Raw genomic sequence first — 6,160 nt, 5'->3', positions numbered from 1 at the left:
AGTCGTCCATTAAGTGTAAACTGTTCCAGTGCCTGGATATTCATTTGTTCATTGCCTAGAGTTGGGTATTGATGGAGGCAATGAACTCTTGTACTATTTTGTTGTCAATAATGATGAAACTCCATTTTTGGACCCAGAGATAGAAGATTTCCGTTCTGGTGACTATTATTATGGTTGTTAAACTGCAACAGCATTAGTGTGTATGATGATGATAGAATCTACGTTCATCTGAAAAGCTGAGGGTTTTTTTTATGCGCGGCCGGGCAATAAAAAAGATATCATTTGTACCTGGGCCAGAAGTGATAGTGCAGCCCATGACCAAATTCGAAGGATGGCCTTTCTGGTACACTGTTCGTCCTGCTAGTTGTGCAAAAAAAAAATCCAGTAGCTACCTCTTTTCAATCAAGAGAATAAAAAAAGGCTCCAGGCTGTAGATGAATACGGCCCTTTGGAAGGATTTTCACAGGAATCATGTAGTGATTTTGTATGATTCGATTGAAATCACAAAAAAAAACCTCACGATTCAAGAATTTTTTTTCTTCCATTCGTGCAATAGTTTTATAGAATTTGGTTCAGTTTCACAGAAAAAGCACAAGATTCAGCAAAATTTTCCTGCAATCCAAAGGGGCTAAACCTTCCAGTTTTAAGTGTAGATTGACGGCATTAGTTCATTCGTTGTTGTAGACTTGTAGTTGATATGTAGCGCCATGTTAAAAGGTACAGGTAACCAGATCTAAAACCTGCTCATGATCTTACTTGGGAGGGACAGGGGAGCACTGACTGACCTCCAAATCCGAGACAAGATGCTGTCGGCAACATTTTGCATTCGTGCACGGCGTGGGCAGCGTTGCGGCAAGGCCGCTTGCAGCAGCTGTTCGTTTATGTTACAAGCCGTACTTTCTAAGTGAAGAAACAGTGTTTTTCTCTAAGAACAAATTAGGGATGAAAAGACAAGCTTAAAAGTTACCGCAGGGCCAGGGCATCCAATTCCGAGCTTTGAGCCTGCGACGCAATGGCCTTCTTTTACCTGCGTACTCTGACGAAAAGCTCCGAGGATCCGGTTCTCCTACGATCGACCGAGCATCCGCCTTCGTCGCCACAAACACTGCACCCACCGAAAAGGCCACTCCACGGCCCGCGGTCGCCGGGCCGCTGGCCGCTGGCCGCTTTCCTGCCGGCGGTTGCTGTCTCCATGCAATTCCGTTTCTGAGACGCCCCTCCGCCCATGTGTGCACGTCCCTTTTTCTCGCCGGTCATTGCGTCCGCGTGATCGCAGCACGTTTGGAACAGGACGGGTTCACATGTTCTCTCTGCGTGACACTGCGTGCGTCTCGCGATGTTTCACGTGAAATTGTTGTGTTCTGGACGGGTCATCATCGCCAGGTTTTTGCAATGTGATGGTGAGTAGCGCCAGGTTTTGCAGGTCGTATGAGAGACTATGGGCGAGCCGAGCTCGTGCCAAAATTTGTTAAAAAAAACGTAGGGACCAGTGCTCTGGCAGCACACACAAGGTAGAGGAAGGATCTTGCTGCCTATCTGGAGCAGCCTCTACGCTGCTGTTCTCGTCAGCGCCATACGCCCATACGCTTCCAAGCGAGCTGAGTAGATGCATGGATGTGCGGGCGCCTTTTTCGTGGCCACCGTAGGCGTAGCATCTCAACTTGTGCTTCTTTACTCTTTAGGCCTTGTTTAGACGCCACCAAAATTCCAAGTTTTTTCACTTTCTCTCTATTACATCAATTTTTAGCCGCTTGTATGGAGTATTAAATGTAGGTAAAAAAAAACTAATTACACAGTTTAGTTGGAAATTACGAGATGAATCTTTTGAGCCTAGTTGGTTCACGATTAGACAATATTTGTCAAATAAGACGAAAGTGGTACTATTCATCGGTTTGAAATTTTTTTAGCATCTAAACGAGGCCTTAGCTTGCAACGAGAGGTTGGCCCTCCCTCACAGACACACATGTGGTTGCACAGCGACCACGCACTGCATGCTGGCTATGAAATCGACAGTCTAGGACTCTAGGTCGAGGCAGATGGAAAACAGGGGGGAGTCATTCCCATTGGACAGTCGATACGCGCGTCTCAAAACATATGCTAGTTACACGATTAATTGGTGTATAGTGCACGATTAATTTGCGTGCCATTTCATGCCTGTTCGGTAGCACTCTGTGAGAGATTTCAGCAACAGCCTCTATGCTGCAGCAACAGTCAGGCAGATGCCATTTCAAGCCTATTACCTTAAAACGAAATTGGAAGGGTGATAAAAAGTGCTGTTTTTGTAACAACAGAGAAACCATCAAACATTTATTTTTTGAGTGTCATATAGCACGCTTTATTTAGAGGATTGCTCACATAGCCTTTGGTTTACAACCACCAAGAGATATGACTAGTTTTTTTTCCAAACATGGTTACAACACGTAGACTCAAAGTTGCGACCTCAAATTCAAGTAGAAGCAAGCACAATATTTTTGTCTATATGGTTGACTAGAAATGATGTAATATTTGACAAAAAAAAATATTTTACTCATATTTACAGGTTATTTTCAGGGCGACTCAATGTGTAACAGAACCGACCAATTTATAAGAGCACAAGTACGAAAGCAATCACCGGAATGATCAAACCATCATACTTGAACTCATATAAATCCGGTAGTCAACTGAAACCACGAAGGGTTCCAAACCAACTTGCATACAACCAAGATCACAGTAATTCAACATAACAAGCCACATGTTACATCCATTTCACAAGTACCTCATACCTCATAGTACACATAGTTATTACAAAATAAGTTCACAAATAGCGGAAGCAAAGTAGTTTGAGACCATCACAAACACTTAGTTCAAATACAAGCCAGCACCATAGTCATATCCAGCAAAAGCAGTAAGATAAGATAACATAGATGACCATGCCCATGATCTAGTCTTCATCCCCCGCAGGGTGGAGATAATATTTGCAGTAGCCGTTATAGAGCACGTCATCTGCAACAAGGGGAAAAATAAACCCTGAGTACGAGGATGTACTCAGCTAGACTTACCCGTCGTAACCAGAAATAAATGACACCAAGGAGTATGCAAGACTTTATCGGTGGATCTTGCTTGACAACCATTTTGCATAAAAGCTTTAGTGATAAGAGAGCATAATTTAATTTATGAGTAAGCGGCAAGTTAACTGTTGATGCAAAAGTGGATCTGCAAACACAAAGGGCTAATACCCGAATCGATATCCAAGGCGTGCCAGTCGATTTGACCTGTTAATCAACAAGGATGAAGATACGAGCACTTTCGTCCTGACAACAGCGATACGCCCGGAAGTCATGGCCAAGAGGTACTCACGCGGAACTCGAGGATCGCCGAAGGTCGCACTGAAGCGATGCAGCTCGCCGAATCAATGAGAACTCGTAAAAAGGAAAAATAATGCAAATTGACGAAGTCGCCGAAAAGTAAGTAGATGCAAATAGGAGTAAAAATTGGTTTTGATATTGATTGATATCTATTACATTGCCCCTCACTCCATATTTATACCCTGATCTAAAGAGACACAACCAAACACAACTAGGACACCAAGCCCATATCTAAGGAAACACGTGACTCTTACATGAATCATACTCTAACAAATATAGAAAAGGAAATCAACTCCTATCTATTTCCCTGTCCGCCTCAATTACGATGGAAATCTCACCGTCCTCCTTCCCATCGGCATACTCCCTGTTTCATCGGCAGTAGTCTTCAAGTCTTCCTTCATCGGCATACTCCCTGTTTCATCGGCAGTAGTCTTCAAGTCTTCCTTCATCGGCATACTCCCTGTTTCATCGGCAGTAACACCTCCAACCTCATCGGCAACGCCCGAGTCTAAATCAACCTTTCCATCGACCACCACCAGCTATCGGCAACCATCTTTACAAGCTGGCTTTCATCGGCTATCAGAATATACAGTAACTTTCCCCTTGCCGATTAGTCCACTCCGATCATTTTGACACGTGCAAAAAACGGTGTCAACACATGCCCCCCAATTTCGGAGTATAAAACCATTAATGCTCCGAAATTTACTCCAGATAACGTTTGCCTTTGCCCAATTACCGTAACTCATTCTCCAAGCCAAAACTTGATCTGTTATCAAATCCAATCAAATCTAATCCTGATTCACGCACTTCAGTAAATATCGCACAATCACCAACCACTCTTGCCTTGATTATGGTTAAGATACCGAAACAATAACCCATCGGCAAGATCTTAACATGATAATGCTGTCATTTTCAGAATTAAAATATCCTGTACCGATATCCCTTCCAAGTCATGATTACTTGCCATCAACTTATCCGTACAATCCCCTGATTATCGTGCGAACAGTTACCATATCCATCTGAACCACCTCGACCTACATGCGCGCGGTATAGAGATAAGTCCAAAATACCCCTACTCCAAGCGGCTTATAAATAGATTCCTCCGGAACACTCGCCCTCTACCCTCAGACTCCAATCTTTAACATTTTCTCTTTCCAGCGGCGACTCCGACGAACAACTGCGCGACCTCAACCAACAAGAACTCTTCTCCAGCGCTAACCTCAAGTCTCCGGCTCGTGCCCCCATCCTCCTCAAGATAATGGCAATCAACTTCGACGTCCCTGCGGTTCGCTCCACTTCCATTACCTTTTACTTTGATTCCCCTAGTTTTTGCAAATCCATACAGTTGGTGATTTTTCCTTTCTTTTGTTCTCCGGATCCTTTAAACTTAGGAACTGCGCAACAAATTAGTTATTCCAACCGATCAGCCGCATGTCCAATGCCTAGGACCAATGGGCAACCCAGATCCAACTGATCTGATTAATGCAGAGATTAACAGAATCCCCTTTAGAGCCCAAAATTTCTCTCTGAATTTATGGAAAGACACATTCCGATCTTGGCCCAAAACCACCAAAGGGTGGAAAGACTGGTACTTGAGGGTTAATAGATCGATGCAAGTATACTGGGCAGAACGGAAGTTAGATCGATGCATTAGGCTATCTATTGCCGATATGCAGAAGAATGAATCAATGATGATTGCAGCCGCTTACTTCTGGTCAGACACAACAAACACTTTTATGTTTGGACATGGCGCAGCTACTCCCACACTTGCCGATGTCCACATGCTCACTGGCTTGGATATCTCAACTGCCGATGAAGGCTCCATCTATGGTAGAAAATTTGAATATAGGGTGAATACCCGCAACATCGGCAGTTGGACGGGATACATTCAAGAATACCAAAAGATCGGGACACTTAACCAGAGGGAACATGCCACATTCTTGAATATGTGGTTAGAAAAATTTATCTTCTATGGTCGATCAGTAGGACCAACCAACGCCTTCCTCCCCATAGCTGAACTTTTAGCTAATGGTGTAAGGTTTCCTCTTGGCCGATACCTTCTGAGCTCCACTTATCATCTTCTTCATCAAGTGTCTCAGAAACTTTTGCTTGGCGAGCCCATCGGCAACCTAGGAGGCCCGTGGTGGTTTATCAACATGTGGCTGAATGCCCATATGCACAAATGTTTGCAATGGGACTTTTTTGCCCAACAATTCCCACGAGAAATTGCTGAAGACCATGTGCTCGGGGACGATGAATCGGCAACACGCTCACCCCTCAATTTTGGTGAAGCCATAATTGTCCTTCCTGGAACAGAGGCCAATGAAGACCAGATCGGCAGATTCTTCCAAAGCTTCTACAATGGTCTTTCTCGTGATCATAGGGCCTGGGTACCTTATATTGACGAGGAAAACAGATTCCCCCTTCTTTTCAACTTTGCCGATGACACCCTGAATCAGGATAAGGAACTCATGATGGCCATCATTACTCCCAGGGCAATTCCAGTAAATACATTTGGTAGCGGGAAAAACACCAACATTTCGTATGAGTTTTACAACCCATCGGCAGTATCCCGTCAATTGGCTTTTGGGCAACTGCCAATCAAACTTTGCTTTGCCGATGTGATCAAACCCAGGGAAACAATCACCTGTGGAACAGATTGGAACAAGGTAGTACAACTCTCCCCCGATGCCGATACCACAGATGTTGATATATCCACTTGGACGCCAGTATCCTTCATCACCGAGTCATACAAGCAATGGTGGTGAGAGTGGAAGGAACAACTGTTTACAACTTCTGCTCACACATATCGGCAC

Source organism: Miscanthus floridulus, unplaced genomic scaffold (assembly GCF_019320115.1).
Source record: "Miscanthus floridulus cultivar M001 unplaced genomic scaffold, ASM1932011v1 fs_687_3_4, whole genome shotgun sequence".
NCBI lineage: Eukaryota > Viridiplantae > Streptophyta > Magnoliopsida > Poales > Poaceae > Miscanthus > Miscanthus floridulus.
The sequence above is the reverse complement of the archived record's forward strand: the minus strand, read 5'-3'. Positions refer to the sequence as shown.